The following is a 16,342-nucleotide window of genomic DNA, read 5'->3' on the forward strand; positions in this document are numbered from 1 at the left end:
AGTATACCTGTTCTGCCATGAATGATAACTACAGATGATGGATCAGCAAGGATAGGCCCATGTTTAACACTTTAGTTTGTGATTTTGTTATAATCTATGACATGACTGATTATGCCATGGCCTGGAGCAATTTATTGAATTAATGAATTACTTACTAATACATGAGCGTGATTAATTGAGATGCCTGTTTGGATCCTATTCTGCGTAATGAAGCTTGAGCACTGACAGATGCAGCCTGTGGGCCTGATTCTGTCTTTCAAGAAATGATGGGAAGTCACATGGGATTATACATGCTAACAAAGGCTGCAGGACTGTGTTGAGTACAGTCCCAAGAGGAAGATACCAAGCATCTCTTACTTCACCTATCTGGGAGATTTGCAGCCAGACATTTCTCATGAGTGAAAACATATTGCTCCTATATTGCTACCTTGTTTGCCTTTTCCTCCTTCAGCTCTTACTTTTCTGACTGCTTACTGTGGTTTACTGCCAACACCTGCATTGACAAGTCAAGACTGGTAAACACTGGTGTGCCGTGGAAGACTGGTATGGGATTCAGAGCTGCTGAAAAGAAAGCCTTTGTAGTGCCTGGTTGGGCTTGTTCTTGAATATATGTGTTTTCAGGAGTGGTACATTAACATTACAACTTTAATAGCACATGGGCAGAGGGATGGGAAGGCCTTATATCCTGGGATGGACTCTATCACTCTTCTCCTCAGCCTGGCCTGCATCACCACTGTGCCAGTGGCAGGTAGCTGTGAGTCAGAGGCCTTTGCCTGTCTAAATTGCTTCCCCTGTTGTTCAGATGAACTGTGGAGGAGCTAATCTGAGGAAGGTCAGGAAATCTTGCTGGATGATAGGAAAATTGTAGGCTCGATACCTTCCCTCTCAGAAGGGTGATTTAGGACTGCCTTGGTAGTAGTGAGTGGTGTGAAGCAGCTTGAAGGAGGAATCAGATCTCTGTACACTTTGCTTGTGTGGCTTCTGGGAACTGGAGAGTGAGAAAAGGGGACTAACAGCTCCATGGTCTAATTATCATGCCTGTATGGAAGATGTGTCTATGGATCATTGCTATTTTGCTGAGGAGCTGAGTTGTAGTAATGACTAGAAAGCCACTGAGCATATTGCTCCATGGGGCAATATGCCCATTTCTACAAAATGGGCCATTAGCACTTGTGGCACAATGAAACTACTGTTTTTTCCAGGCCCTCATTACAATACCTTAACTTTAATTTTCCTTTTGCTATCTCTTTTACTGAATTGAAGGAAAGGATGTTAGTAGGGTGGTCAGATAGTAAAGCCTGATGATAAAGTTTGGGCTTAACAAGTTATTTTCGTCTTCAGAATAATTGTGGGCTTGAATTCAGCTGAGAAAGCTTTCTTTTTTACTGAACAGCTTTACTTAAGGTGCTCCTTGTTATCCACTTCCATGCCAGACCCATTTTAAGCCTCCCACTATTTTTCAACACAGTCAGCACCATGAGCTGTGCATTTTTGGCAATGATGACCAAGACCCTGCATGCCACACTTGTAAAAACCTGCACCAGTAGGAGTGACCCACTACTGCTGTTACCATTGCTGTAACACACTACCCACCACCTCAGTGTGTTCACATCTACTGGTTGCTGTCCATAAACATTCTGCAATGTATGTTGTGGGCCAGCAAAATAAAATAGGAGCCATTACTTTTGGAGCAGCTTTCATACCTGTCATGCCAGAATAGTTGCTCTCAATTGGTGTGGCATTAGAGCTCAGATGAAGTCATTCATATGAAGTACTTCATATGGTCCTTTCAGACTAGGATCCCAGAGCAGAGGATACTTCCCCTTAAATTACACCAGAAGTTCCTGCTCAGCCTCCCTTCCTCCTACTGTGACTGCATCTGAAGCCACAGTGCTGTTAGACTGAATGGTCTCACCATTCTGGCCTTTGAAGGAGAAGCAAGGTGAAATGCATGAGGCAAAGCTGTATGTCAGAGGCAGTGTGTGGAGTCCTCCAAATACCCCTCTTAGGCTGCTGAGATTCACTGATGATAACAGAAATTTGAGAAGCCTGCATGACTCATGGTGGCTGTTTGGATTCCTGTCTGGAAATCAGGACTGAGAAATTCAGACTATGCATCTGTTAATGAAATGATCTCTTGAGAACAGCTTTGCATGTGAGGGATGTTTATTTTGCGTGTATAATTTGTAAGGCCGCCATTAACTTTTCTCTTGACCCCTATTCCCAGGATGGTGGAAAACAGTTTTATTTGCAAATAGTATATTTCAAGGTCTATGATTTGAAAAATCTTCTTGAAACAGCAATGCAAATACTGAGCACTGTCTCTGAGGTCCAGAGCTTGCACAGTACTTTTCTGATTGTATTCGTGTCTTTGAGTATTCTCTTGTACAGATTCCCTGCAGCAGAGATATTGAAGAAAGATCCCCAAGATTCGAAGTTTAAATGGCTGTGGGAAAGAGTAGGGAAAAGTATTTGGAGGAGAGTGGGAATCGTAGTTTTCTTCTGTTGATGTGCTGTATGGAACAATGGAATCTTTTTTTCGCTCTAATCCATGTGAAATAGACATTCTGTGAATTTGGAGGCTGAACAAAATACCCAACCAGTGAGATAAAAGCAAATGCAAAAGGAATAATCTCAACGAAAAGAAACAGAATGATAACCAGAGGTGTGCAATAGAGTAGGATGGCAGTTAACTGCACGAGCACAGCTGTCTGTGTTTGCAGGGGATTAAATGTCCTTCAAAATGGATACAGACCTAAGAGCAATCACTTAGTGTGGGTGACCCAAAGGCATTGAAAAAAATGTTCAAGGTCCTAACAGCACTCAGCTCAAATGAAATGCTTTGGCTCATTATTAAGATTTTCAAAGGTTTGCAGTGAAACAGAAATATCATTTTATTACAGTATTTTGTTTAAATCAAGTCACATAATATCAATGATTTGGGGGTTTTGCGTTAAACGATTGACTCCCCACTAAATCATATTTCAAAATTTTGAATCTTAAGCATAGATGAGATTTATGGGATGGAGTTCAGGGTATATGGAGGAGGAAAAGAGCAAAAAATGTGTGGGGGCAAATAGTTCTTCGAATCTTGTGTGTACCTAAATCACCTCACCAGGAAGGGTGGTTAGGGATGGAATTTGAACTCTGGATTGGAAAGAAAGAGCCATCTTGGGTCTGAGGAGGAAGATGTGTTTTGGATTTAGGATGAGAATAATCCTAGAATGGCTCGAGTTGGGAGGGACCCCAAGAATCATCAAGTTCCAATCCCAAAATAATGAGAATAATAACACACCAATATCCTCGTTGTTGCTGAACAGTGCTTATACAGAACCAACAACTTTCCATCTTCTCGTGCTTCTCTGTCAGTGAGGGGCTGGGGGTGCAGAAGGAAACAGGAGGGGACAGGACCAGGATAGCTGAACCCAAATAGCCAAAGGGGGATCCGATACCATATGTTGTCATGCTAAGCAATGAAACGAGGGGAGTTGGTGGAAGGGAGTGCTGCTGCTGAGGGACTAGCTAGGCATTGGTCAGTGGGCAGTGAACAATTGCATTGTACATCACTTTTTAAAAATATCTTTTATCATTACTGTTATTCTGTTCTATTGAATTGCCTTTATCTCAACCTACTCTTGCCTATCCCACTGTGGGAAGCGAGCAAACGCTGTGTTACGCTGGGCTGCCTGCTGGGATAAACCATAAGGCAGTGTTGGATATCAGGGTGAACCCTCAACACTACTTAAGAGGTGTGTGAGAACAAAACTCCCAATTTCTACTGCATGGCCATGGAGCAGACTCAGATGCACAATCAAGAAGATACAAGACCTGATTTCAGATGCAATAGGTTTCCTTCTGCTGCGTTTCTTATACATCAGGCACAGATTCAAAACATGCATACTGTTACAGTTTGCAGTAGTACCCTCTGGATTCTCATCCCATTGAAACAACTGATAACTACAGAGAGAAGCCACTGAAGTGTGTGACTTGACCTACCTTAGCTAAGTCAGTGAAAATAGCAAGAAGGAGAGGGAGTGCTAAGCCCCCTCCAAGGTGATGCCTTGGTTCTGCTCCCTCTGCTCCACCAGGCTCTCCCTGGCACTGTGCTTTCTCCAGGCTCTGAAGTACAACTGTGCTTTAAAAACCCCATAGATCCAGAGGCATTTCCCCCCTGCCTTTATTCACTTTATGTGCTGATGTTGCTTTGTAGAAAGAAGTCCTCCATTGCAGAGTGTGTTGGAAGGGAGGTTCAAGCTGCACCTTCCGTATGGAGTGCTTGAGAATCAAATTCACTTTGCTTTCATGAGCTATCCTGCTGCATGGGCAAGCAAAATATATTACTCCCCACGGTTGTGGGTTGCAAACACATGAGTAATGGCACTGAGGAGCTATGAAATAGCTTTATGTATCATCAAATACTGTGAAGGATCAGAAAACCCAGTGAATACCAGGGTGTTCAGGCTCACAGTCAGGTTTCTCCTTTTCAATTGTGCTTTCCCCCTGTGGCGTTAAGAAGTCAGATCTCTGAGCAGCAAAACCTCCTCCTTTCTCCCACTCTTACTCTGGCTTTGTTATCTGCAATGGGATGGGTTATGACTGTCTCTCAGTTTGAGATCTGGAGAATCCCTTGCCCTGAGATGGAGAGGAACCTTCCAAACCCAGGGGAGGACACCTGACTAACGGAGTGACCAAAGTGCCTTTGTCATCTGCTTGGGGACATCAGGATGCTTGACTGAAGGGGAGCCAAGACCAGATGGGAAGATCTGGCCACCCATTGGTTTCAGAGAAGGCTGTGAGCCTCTGTGTTTTCTCAAAGAGTCACAGAAGATCCATTTGGTGGGGAAAAAAAAAATCACAAAAATAACTTCTCAGCACAGTGTCAGATTGTGCTGGGTAATGACAATATCCTATGTTTCAGGGAACTCCCTTCTTCCTAAATCTCTGCAAAATGACTCAAGGAGTGTACTGCAATCAGCTGGGGATTGTTGCCATCTGATAGCTCTGGAGCATCTGTCCTGATTGACTATAGCACCCTTGATCTCTGCAAGTAAGTATAGAAGGAGAGTAATATGCCAGCCTGAGCAGAAGTAGCTTTTTGCAGTGATAGGGACAACCCAAATGTGAAGTGTAGTAGTGATGATTTTGGAAGAATGCATCCACAAGAACTAATAAATCAGTCCAAAATGCGCATACTGCATCAGTGATTAGTGGCAGCACCAGGTGGATGTATTGCAGCACCTCCAGCCAAATTGTGCTGTCCAAGGTGGTGAGCTCAACTTGTTACCAGCTTCTCCTTCACTTGAAGTTGTGTCTGCATTGACCTTTCTGTCACCTTTACCAGCAGACATTTGCAGCTGACTCAGAAGCTGCTGTCTCAGCTGAGAATGCCCTGCTTTGTGAGTCATGCACTGTCTCTACAGGCAAACTGCTTAAAGGGCATGGTTGAAAGTTGGCCGTTTCTGTGCTCCTTAAGCATCATGCTGCCAAGTGGATTGGAAAGTGTCAGTAAATGTTGCATCGTATATGATTATTTTCCTGAGTATTCTTCTAAAGGCACTTCCCACATCAAACTACCTTGCTCTCTGATTCTAATTTACATATGTGCTTGATGGAGAGGTGGAAAAGTCCTCCTTTCAGGCTGGTCTTGTGATGGGTACCGCTAATGTGTCAGACAGTGACTCATCACAAATTTATTTGATTTTGTGAGGTTAGGCTGCATTTTTCGAAGTCCTCCCAATGGCCATAGTTGCTTACTTGCACATCTGACTTCAGAGGAATTATCAAGACCCATAGAATTCTCAAGATTCATAGATAGGCACTACAGAGGAGCAGCACATAAGAGACGTCCGCTTATTCCACGTGGTAACATCTAAGCTCTGCCAGTCATTAGCAGTCAAAATGTAATAGCATTCAGTAATGGAAAAGGTCACATCTCTGTCAAAATGTTACTAGAAGCACTTTTATCTCGTATCATATCCGTATTTGAACTACACATGCATGTATACACACACACATACTCATATATAAATATAATCTGTTAGGACGAGCTGATGTCCTGGGTGTATCAATCCTAAACATTCATGGCAATGGCTGATGTTACAGGTACCAAGCAGAAATCATGAATATTTGTGAAAGTCCGATGAAACAAATACCTTAAAAAGTAGTGAAGCAATTTTCCAAGACTATGGAGAGGAAACAGTGAAAATTCATATCATCAAATGAACCTGTATTCTTCTTGGTATTAGATTTGGTTGAATAAACTGCATATTTTTCTTGTAATTCTTTTAATTGCCAGGCACCTAATTTTTCAACACTTCATGTGTAATTATAAAAATGAGTGTGCTGTAACCTTTATGTACAAGCAAGATGATTAGCCTGCTGTCAGTCACAGTGGCCTTTGTTGTAGAACTGCGCATGGCAGATTTGTTACCTAAAATGCTTTGTCTTTCTGCGAATGAAGCATTGGCTCTTCGGGATGAGATTTGCTAAATAAGATTTCACAGAGATGTGGTAATGAACTTGAATTACTTTCTGGTTTAGTAAAAAATTTTAAATCTGTTGGGTTTTGCTTGGAGACGGATTTTTTTTTTTTGGTTTTGTATTTTGCAAATGTGTCCAAAATTATAATTCCTTGCATTTCAATCAGAAATTGGCAACAACGGGTGTTAAGCACAGAAAATTAAAAATAGTTGTGAAGATATGTAAAGAATTACTGTTTCTCATAGCAGTAATGGAGAGTTTAGGGGAGGCACTGAAGATGTGAGACTACTTTCCCCAGTGTTACCTAGAAGAACTCTTCTCTCTGCTCTAAGCTTATCTGGGATCCAGTTGATTCTTGCTATTTCATCAAATATTTCTAGTAAACTCTGCCTTTGAATGGAATAATCTCATCTGGGAAGAGTGTTCAGGCACTGGAACAGACTGGCCAGAGAAGTTGTGGATGATAGAATCATAGAATGTCTTGGATTGGAAGGGACCCCAAGCATCATCAAGTTCCAGCCCCCCTGCCCCATCCCTGGAGATGTTCAAGGCCAGGTTGGATCTAAGGAAGTCAACCCTGTCTGTGGCACAGGGGTTAGGACTGAATGGTCCTTAAGGTCCCTTCCAACCCAAACTAGTCTATGATTTTACCATTCTTCTGCAGCAGAAGCAACTAGAAAGTGGTAATTTGTTGTTTAAGTATACAACTGAGGCCATTAAAGTGGATGCTCTTTCCCACAGTGAGGGGAACCCATCCCAAAGCTGGTTGAGTAGCATGCGGGTTTGGTGAGATGCGCCTGGTGACACCTCAACAGCATGTGAACCAGTGTGAGCTTGGAGATGGAACAGGTAGGTCTTGCTGTGTTAGCTTGCTGTTATTCTCCAAGGAGGGCAGGGAAAGGTAGGCCCTGCTTCTTCTGGATGCAATAGAGTATAGCATGTGTTCCTCCAAATGTGACATATGGGTGGCTTGCCATTTTGCTAGTTATGAGCTTGTCTCCAGTTTCCTGGTGTCTAGACAAGCTTGGTTACAAATGGCCTAAGGAAAAGCTGTGCAAAGTGGCTATTCAGAGTGCATTAGTATGGAGCCTGCTGTAAATTGCATTTGGAGAAGACTCACAGCCTTCTTTGGCAGTGAAGGAGGCTAGACATATGTAAGTTCAGACAGCCTGAATGTCCTCCAGAGATTTTTAAGCCTGGATAAAGCTCTATGGCTATTAACTTTGTGCTCTGCAATAGAGGTAAAGCAAAAGGGCTTGGCCAACAATCCTGCACCAGGCCTCTCAGTCTTGTTTGGGACCAGACATGTCTCCTTTTACAAAGAATTCCAGTGTGTATTTAGAAGATGCAAGTGATAAAGAATACTTTGTATTCCTAAGTAAGCTGTTTCAATGATTAATTACCTGCACAGTTAAAAATTCACACCTCATTTCTAACCTAGCTAATGTCTAGCTTCAGCTTCCCGGTACTGGGTCTCTAACAGCTGGTAGAAAAAAGACACGAGATCCATCTGTGTCTCAGTGAAGCCCCTTGTAAATTGTGATCAAGCCACCTTTTAACCTTAGATGAACTGCACATATAAAGATGCCTTTCACTGCAAGGAGAGCTTTTCATGTTTTTTTTTTTTTCTTGGCTCTAGTCATTTCTGAGGGTCTCTCCTGGGTTATTATCTCTGGCAAGGTGACTTCTGGGTACATGCAGTAGCTCTGTATGCTATTCCTCAGTGTTTCCACATTCCCACTCCAGGGGCTAGGAGCCAGGCGCCTGCAGCAGCCTGAGAACCAGGAGCCTGGCCGCAGAGCAGGGGCCAGAAATGGGAAACCAGAACTGGCTTTGGTGGATTCAGAGACATTTTGACATTTTCTTCACCTTGCTCTTTGATAACAGGTAGGGGAAACCTTCCTAAAGCTTTTCTGGACAGCGGAAAAATATTGATAAAGTCCTTAATTTGCTCTCTAGAAATGCTCTATGATATGGAGGGACAGCTAGATTTAGGAGTAATTGAGGAAAATGGGAATATCAATCCTTTTTACTCTTAGGCTTGGCAAGTATTTGATTGTCCTCAAGCAGCATATACCATCAACATGAAGATGCCAGTTACCTTTGGTTTGGTCTGACTAGTATTTAGGTGGAGATGATAGCCTCCCTGAGGTTTGGTGACCATGAATTTGGTTGAAAAGATCTGGAAGGCCATTTTATCTAAGATCTTTTGACTAAAGCTTATCAGAAGCTTCATAGCCATCACAGGGGCTGTGCCATGCGATAGGACCATGTGGATCTAGACGTGGACACTGTGCACTTGGGTATTGCCTCCACTGGCCTGGAAGGAGGAAGACTCTGTGCAGGCTCCAGCCACCACGTGCTTACCTGGGCTCTGCTATGGCTGCAGCAGGCTGCATTTGGAATACCTTTTCTACTCAGCAGCTCCAAGGGGCATAACTGCAAAGCTCCCCATGGGTCTCTGGTGCAGAGCATGCATGGATCATTCAGAAAACGCACTCTGTTGAGAAGCATTGCTGGTGTAATTTTGGGGATCGTGAGTGGGCATGGTATGGCAGGATATTAGCAATTCTTTGTCTCCTGGGATTAGCAAGGCACATAGCTATCATGCTACTCTCCTATGCAAGTAATTTGCACAGATTGATGAAATTCAGGTGAGAAACCTGTGTGCTTTATTGTGGGTAAAAAAGTGCCCAGGAATAAGCAGTCTGTGAGCAGAAGCAGCTGTTGCTGACTGAACTGTTACTTGCTCTATGAGTGAGCTCCAGAGAACTTTTGAAACTGTGAGATATTGGCCCAATTACTCTTGGTGTGTTAAGTGGGCTGAAGGTGTAGAATTGGTTTTATATAGCAGAGGCTATAAAGTCACTGTGACAGAGTGCATCAGATTCCACCTGCCACAGCAAAGCCCTTACTTTCTTTTTCTGGGCAGGTGTGAAAAGCCCTGTGGTAAAGTTTTCAAATTGCAAAATATCACCAGCTGCCTGGGCAAGAGGTGAATATTACAGTCGTGTTCTCCTGACTTGCAATTTGGTACTGAAGGCAAATGGCTTTCATTTCCTTGTCAGTTCCTGAGGTTGTATCTGAGCCTCACGGAGAGGTGACATGCCTGTCAAACGTCATGGGAGAGACATAATGTCTGACAGCAGGGCATGGACTGCACTGTTTGAGAACCTGGGGCTGATCATGTTGTCACTGAATTCACCCTGATGTGTGGGATGAGAGACCCTGGGGACAGCTGGCCGGAGCCTTCCTGTAGTTTGTTAATGTTGTGTCTCAGTGTCAGTGCACTACACATAGCTGTCTGCTGCAAATCCCCTTGGATTTCCTTTAAACAGGGTAAATGTGAGCCAAATGAACTGGCTGGTCTTTTTGTAAGAGTTTGGCTGAATTCATTTTTGTGTTGACTGCAAGTTAGGCCATGCAGACAGCACACTGTATGTGCTGTGATGAAATGTCTTTATCTATGAATGTTCAGATGCATGTAGAGAGATGCTGAATTGTATTCTCAGCCTTGAGAATTGAGAGATGCTGAATTGAATTCTCAGCCTTGAGAAAAGAAAAGAAGACTGAGAGGGGACCTGATCCAGGTCTATAAATATCTAAGGTGTGGGGGACAGAATGGTGAGGCCAGACTGTTTTCAGTGGTGAGTGGAGACAGGACAAGGGGAAACGGCCGGAAACTGCAGCATAGGAAGTTCTGCACAAATGTGCGCAAGAACTTCTTTACAGTGAGGTGACGGAGCACTGGAACAGGCTGCCCAGGGAGGAGGTGGAGTCTCCTTCTCTGGAGATGTTCAAGACCTGCCTGGATGCCTACCTGTGCGACCTACTGTAGGGAACCTGCTTTGGCAGGGGGTTGGACTCGATGATCTCTGGAGGTCCCTTCCAACCCCTACAATTCTGTGATTCTGTGATTCTGTGATTCTGTAGTTTTGGAACTACTTATCTAGAAACTAGTGTTTGTGCTCAGATAAACAGGTGCCTAAATGGCATTGGAAAGTCCATGGTGAATGAACAACAAAGTGTTAGGATATCCCTGTTTATCGATACTAGCAGGACGTGCCTCTGCACCCTCTCCTCACTTTTCTCTCTATGGCATGTCAAGCTTCCCCTTCTTCTCAGAGCAATTTGTGCTCAGCATAGGGTCAAACACTTCAAAAAGGAGAAGTCTGAGTATTTGCCACAGGAGATTTAGGGTCTGAGACTCAGATACAGAGTATAGATGCTTGGACTGCTGAATATACACTTGATGCTGGACACCTCGGAGCTTGGTGAAGGCACCATGGAGTCATTTCTAGAAGAGATGTTTTTACACTGAAAATACTGACTGTGAAGATAGTGTTGTAGGAATCAGGTAAACACCTCTTTGCTGTCAAAGGCAGCTTTCTGCTCATCTGGTGCACCCCCTTCTTAGCTCTACACAGCAGGTAAAGCCCTGCTTCAGTGCTTTGGCTTGGAGCTGGTCAGTCTGCTTTAGGCATTCCTACCAACGTGTCTCCAGTATTTCCTCTTGGCTCAGTGAGGTGTCTGCCATAACATTTGGTTATTGAGCAAATAACATCTGAGAAGATGTTATTGCCACGATCCCTCTGGCCTGGATGCCAGGAAGGCGTCTTGTTTAATGGAGCTGAAATACTGAGTCACTGAAGAAGTTGTTCTTCTGTGCCTCTTTTCTCTCTTGCCCATTGTGTTTGGACATTTTTTTTTCTTGTCTTGGGGCGAAGCCTTTTGGATGGCTCTAAAAGTGAGATGCAAGAAGAAACAGCAGTCACTTCCCTTTTTAGTCTTTTCTAATAACTGTTTAAAAGAACTTGCAAGTGGATGACTTGACAAGAGCAATGAGATTGACACTGATGTAGGAGGGAATATTACCTGTGTCCCTTTCAAACCCTTCATTCCACATCCATTTCATCCTGGTGACCAGTGGCTAGTTCTGTTGAGGACAAATGGATAAATGGCTCAGTGCTGTGACCTCTTGTGGCGTGATGTGTCTCAATAGCTCTCATCTTGAATTGCTTCAGGAGAACTAGGACGGGGCTTATTTTTCATCCCCTCTTCTTACCTTATTGTTCCTAAAATGTTTTCAGGCCTTCATTGGTCATCATGAAGAGAGGCACACACTCTTGCTGTTTTGAGGTGATAGAAAAAAAATGAAGGGAACACCTTTCCAAGCTGCCTGTTAAAGGAATTTTTGGTGGCAGCCAGCGACGTAGAGCTGAGGAGGTGTATTTTGGTCAACTCAGACATTTTTCTATGAATCACCTTCTCTTTTTCATTCAATTCCACTCTGCTCCAAGAAGCCATCAACAAACTCAATAACTCAACAGAAACAAACCATATATATGCTCAAGAACAGACCATTAAGTCTGTAGCATCCTGCTTCTGAGCTGTATAGCAGTGGATTGGTTCCATATAGTTAGGGATCTTGCCAAAGACTTTTCAGAAGTGACTAATGGTTCTGTGTGCATCAGTTCTTGGCACCTGAACACCCACCCCCTGAAAGTCTCATCCATTATACATGCTGTTATATAACAAGCAGCCCAGTCCTTCCTCATCAGGGCAGCACTCTGGTTTCCAGGGGGAACAGATTAAGCCTTTAGGTTTCTCTCTCCTTACATTTGCCAAGAGTGTTCCAGAAATAGCGTCGTCCCTACGTGCAAATCCTCAAAATCCATCTGGATATCTGTGTACTGCTTAGGGTAACTTCAGTGTTAGGATCATGCAGAATTAGAGCAGATTTCTTTTTCTTCTCTTTTTTCTTTTTCTTTCTTTTTTTTTTTTTTTTAGCAATGCTGGCAACATTTTATCTAAATGCCATTTCATTTTAAAAATATCCCTTCCTCTGAGTTGTTTGGTACATTTCTCTGGGTTGCTTGCATAAATTTAGGTATTAAGAAAAAAGCAGAATGGGTTGGAGAAAACCAAGACAGCGCTCTTTACCCACTTCTCTTTCAGCAGCCAGCCACCATTGTTTAGCACAGCCCTTCTAGGCATTTGCTGTGTGTTTTTCCAAGCAGAAGGAGCAAAGCACCAGCAATTGCTGGGATGATTGGGAAATTCATCACTGTGTTCAGCAGAGCCAGGAACGTACGTCAGGTACTTCGAAACCACCCTGCAGATGCAGATAATTTGGTGTGTTGGAAATGAAGAAGATTCTGATTCTGATCCATTTTCTTCTTGTCCATCCTTACTACCAAACCCAGATGTTGGCCTAGAAGGTAGATTACTTCTGTAGACTGCTTCGCATTCCAGGAAGTCCAATGCTTTGGGATGCCTGCTGGCCAACTTCCTGGACTTTTCTCTGTATCAGTAAACTTGTGGTCTGTCCTTCTTCCAAGAGAAGACATAACACAGTTTTGCCCATATTTATAAGGTTCCACAGGACTGCTCTGCCTAGTGTGAAGCTGCAGAGTCTGGAAGTCATTGTCCGTTTTGTGATGAAGCCAGTCTTGTATTGCAAGCACACTGTTACATTAAGCAAATCATCATCAAACATATCAGAATGGACTTCACTAGTTAGTTCGCTTACATAAACTTAATGTGGAATGGCCAGTGTTTTTGCAAAGCCAGTTGATAATTATCAGCTGAGCTTGACATTTCTGCTAATGGATTAATACAATTTATTGTACTGTGGAAGAGACCTTTCCTGTAAAAGAAGCCAATTTCACTTTCAGTTCTAGTTGGAAGATAATACCCAGCATTTTTTTTCTAGACATCTTCATTTAAAGTCAAAGATAATTTCAAATATGATTCACATTCTTGCAAATCTTTGATCTTTTGCTTGGCCAAAAATACAGTTATTTACTTTGCGATTAATCTGAAAACATCTCTTTTTCTCTTTAGGTTAGCTGTTACCCTTTAGGGAGATAAGATTGAGGTTCGGTCTACCATTAATTCTTTTTATAAACACCCTCCAATGAAATACATTTGAAAAACACACACAGAGCACTTCTTTTCCATAGCCACAAATCCATCATACTCTGATTAGCAGCTCATATCTGGTCTCTCATCTCCTTTACAGATTGTGGTGTTTGACTGATGGATAAATTTTAATAGTTGTTTCAACCTCCAATACTAGGAAGAGAAGGAAAATTTTCTAACAGGACAGATTAGTGCCATGTAATGCTTTATTTTATTTACTTGTTATTGTCAACGACAGTCAAGAAGACTACAAGCCTGATGTCTAGGAGGGAATTAATTAGTTAATGAAGAATGGCTATGCTATGCCAAAGTACTATCTTTTTTTTATACCAATTGGTGAATAGTTCTTATTGGAATCTAAGGCTACTGAAAGCAAATCCAAGAAGTCTTAGCAATCAATAGGTGTGTGGTTATTCTTACAATATTTGCAATGAAGCTATTAATGTTTTTTTAAAACTTCAATGATTTTTCATACTCCAAAATATCTTTGTTAGGCAGATAACAGTAAAAATGTTTTTACTTTTGGTAGTTATTCTTGCTTGCATTTTCACTGCTGCCGTGTTCAAGCAGTAAGGCAGGTTTTTTTTTTTGTTTTTTTTTTTTTTTAATGATTTTTTTTTTTTTAAATGCAATTATTTCCTAAAAAATCCTGCTGGCCCAAAGTCTTAAAAGCTTTATTGCATGACATTTATGTGTAAGGACAAATTTGATTCATGATTTTTGAAACAAAATAAGCACTCCTCTCTTCTTACACTGTTTGTTATTGCCTGAGTATGTCTACTAAATGGGCAGATTTACTTGATGTTCCATGAAACAAAGCAACTAGGCAGAAAATGGCATTGTCTGCTCTATGTGGAAGAAAAAACTTTCTCTTATGCAAAGATTTGAACTAAATCTCTTGCCTTTTGATTGTAGGGACACATCTTTGGCTTTTACTGGGCTGTCCTGGCTCCACCTGCAAAGCTCTGTGACAATATAGACTGCACTGCCTCTTTTTGAACATGAGTGTAAAGTACATAATATGGTTGTACAATGTTGTCAGAAAAGGACATGCCCACATCATTCAAATTAATGTTCTCATCCAGAAGTGGCTAGTTGGTTAGATATTAGAATGATTGCTGCTTGGCCAAGAGAATTTTGTCTTTTTTTTGCAAGACTTTTTATCATGGAACTGTATTGAATATCTAGTTTCCAGGAACTCAATTTGATGTTTCGGAGGATGACAGATTTATTTTAAGGAGCTCAGATGTGAAGCCCATTTTTCCTCTCTCCCCAGTAGAAAGGATTAGCTAGGGGAATCAATGGCTAAAGGGAAGGCTGGATTCACCATCCCTTGATATCTTCATAGCCTGAATGGCAGGCAAAAAAGGGTTAGCTGGCTCTCTCCAGCAGCAACTGGGTGATGCTCTGTGGCTTGTATGATGAACAAGAGGATCTTGGCTGCTCCAATGGCCTCTTCTGGCCCTCAGATCTAGGAGCTAAGGACCAAGCATTCTCAAGAAGGTACACACTGTCCTGTACGTGGGTACTGCACTTTCCTGGCCTGATGTTACATGGGGCAGCAGTGCCCCAACGGTGCTGAAGACTCTTGGGCCAGGGCAATGAGAAGAGCCAACAGTACAGACTTTGTACAGAACAGGGATGCTTCTGCCCTATGCAGGCGTGTTGGCTCCCTCTGGAAGTTGTGTCAACTCATAAGTTATTCTCCTCCTGCCCTTCGTATTTTCTCTGTTTCATATTGTTCCTGTCAGTGTCTTCTTTGCCTCCTCTCTCTTGACTGTCTTCCAGTTCTCTCCTAAATCATCCCACTCTACGAAGTGGTATGCCTTTCCCTTCCCTAGGGTATCCCACACTACTCCTGTGCCCCACCACTTCCCTCTCCTATTTCTGTCTCACCTTCCCTGGAGAGCAGAAAGTCTAGCTTGCTACTTTGTGCTTATTTGCTAGGATTGCCTTTTAGGTTAGTGCTGTAGGAATACACAGAAGTCTGTGTTATTTGACCTGTTTGTTCCTGAGTGGGCCATAAGGAAGTAAGCACGCAAAGCAGAGGTAGGTCGATCCCATTTATCTGCATTAATGCTTGGTTACATCCTCATTAATCCTTGGTGTTGCAGTTCCACTGTGGAAAGTGTGATTAATAATAACAACAATAATAATTTGTAAAGATTTTTATGTAAGGTGGAAGGGGAAGAGAGAATTGGAAACTGATGTAAGTTATTGCCCAGATCATAAGGCTGAAAGTTACTCTGAAATTAAAGTTGTGATGAAAAGTTGTTTAGTTCTGTATTATTCTGTCTTTGCCTTAGAACAAAGGTTTCTCTTCAAGGTCATCGCTTGCACTTGATGCCTCTACAAACAGAGGACCGTTTTTCTAATCAGCTGGTCTGTTCATCTAGAAATGGAGAAATAAGTAGTTCTGATTATGGTGTTGCATCCTGCAGAACATCCTTGCAGGAGCAGGAGAGGCAGTAGTGCAAGCTGGGGTTCAGCACTACCTTTCTGTATAGGGTCCTGGTTGTGCTTCCTCTACCCAGTGAGAGAGGAAAGAAAATAATGTCAGCAGAGCTCGGAGATCTAGTCTCACCCTTGCAGTCTTGGGTTTAAGAGAACCTGAAATGTTTTCTGAAAGACGTACGTTGTATCCCCACCTTGGGCTTCAACAAGAGAAGCAGCAAGAGTCGCTCTGGTGTCCAAGACTTCAGAGTATGTACATGAAAACTGGTTAAGGGGGGAGGAGACAGAGGAAAAAGATTTTAGCCATTCCTTCAGACTTTTTTTCCCTAACATTATTATTTTTCAAGCTGACGATTTGGATCAGAAGATTTATTTTGTTTCTGAGTTGTTTCCCTCTAAAGCCAGTAGATAGGGAGTGCAACTGCTGGCAGATGGCAGCATGAGCCCCTTCCACCCCCCTTCCCTTTGCTGCATATTGGCTGCA

This window comes from Lagopus muta, chromosome 1 (genome assembly GCF_023343835.1).
Source record: "Lagopus muta isolate bLagMut1 chromosome 1, bLagMut1 primary, whole genome shotgun sequence".
Lineage (NCBI taxonomy): Eukaryota > Metazoa > Chordata > Aves > Galliformes > Phasianidae > Lagopus > Lagopus muta.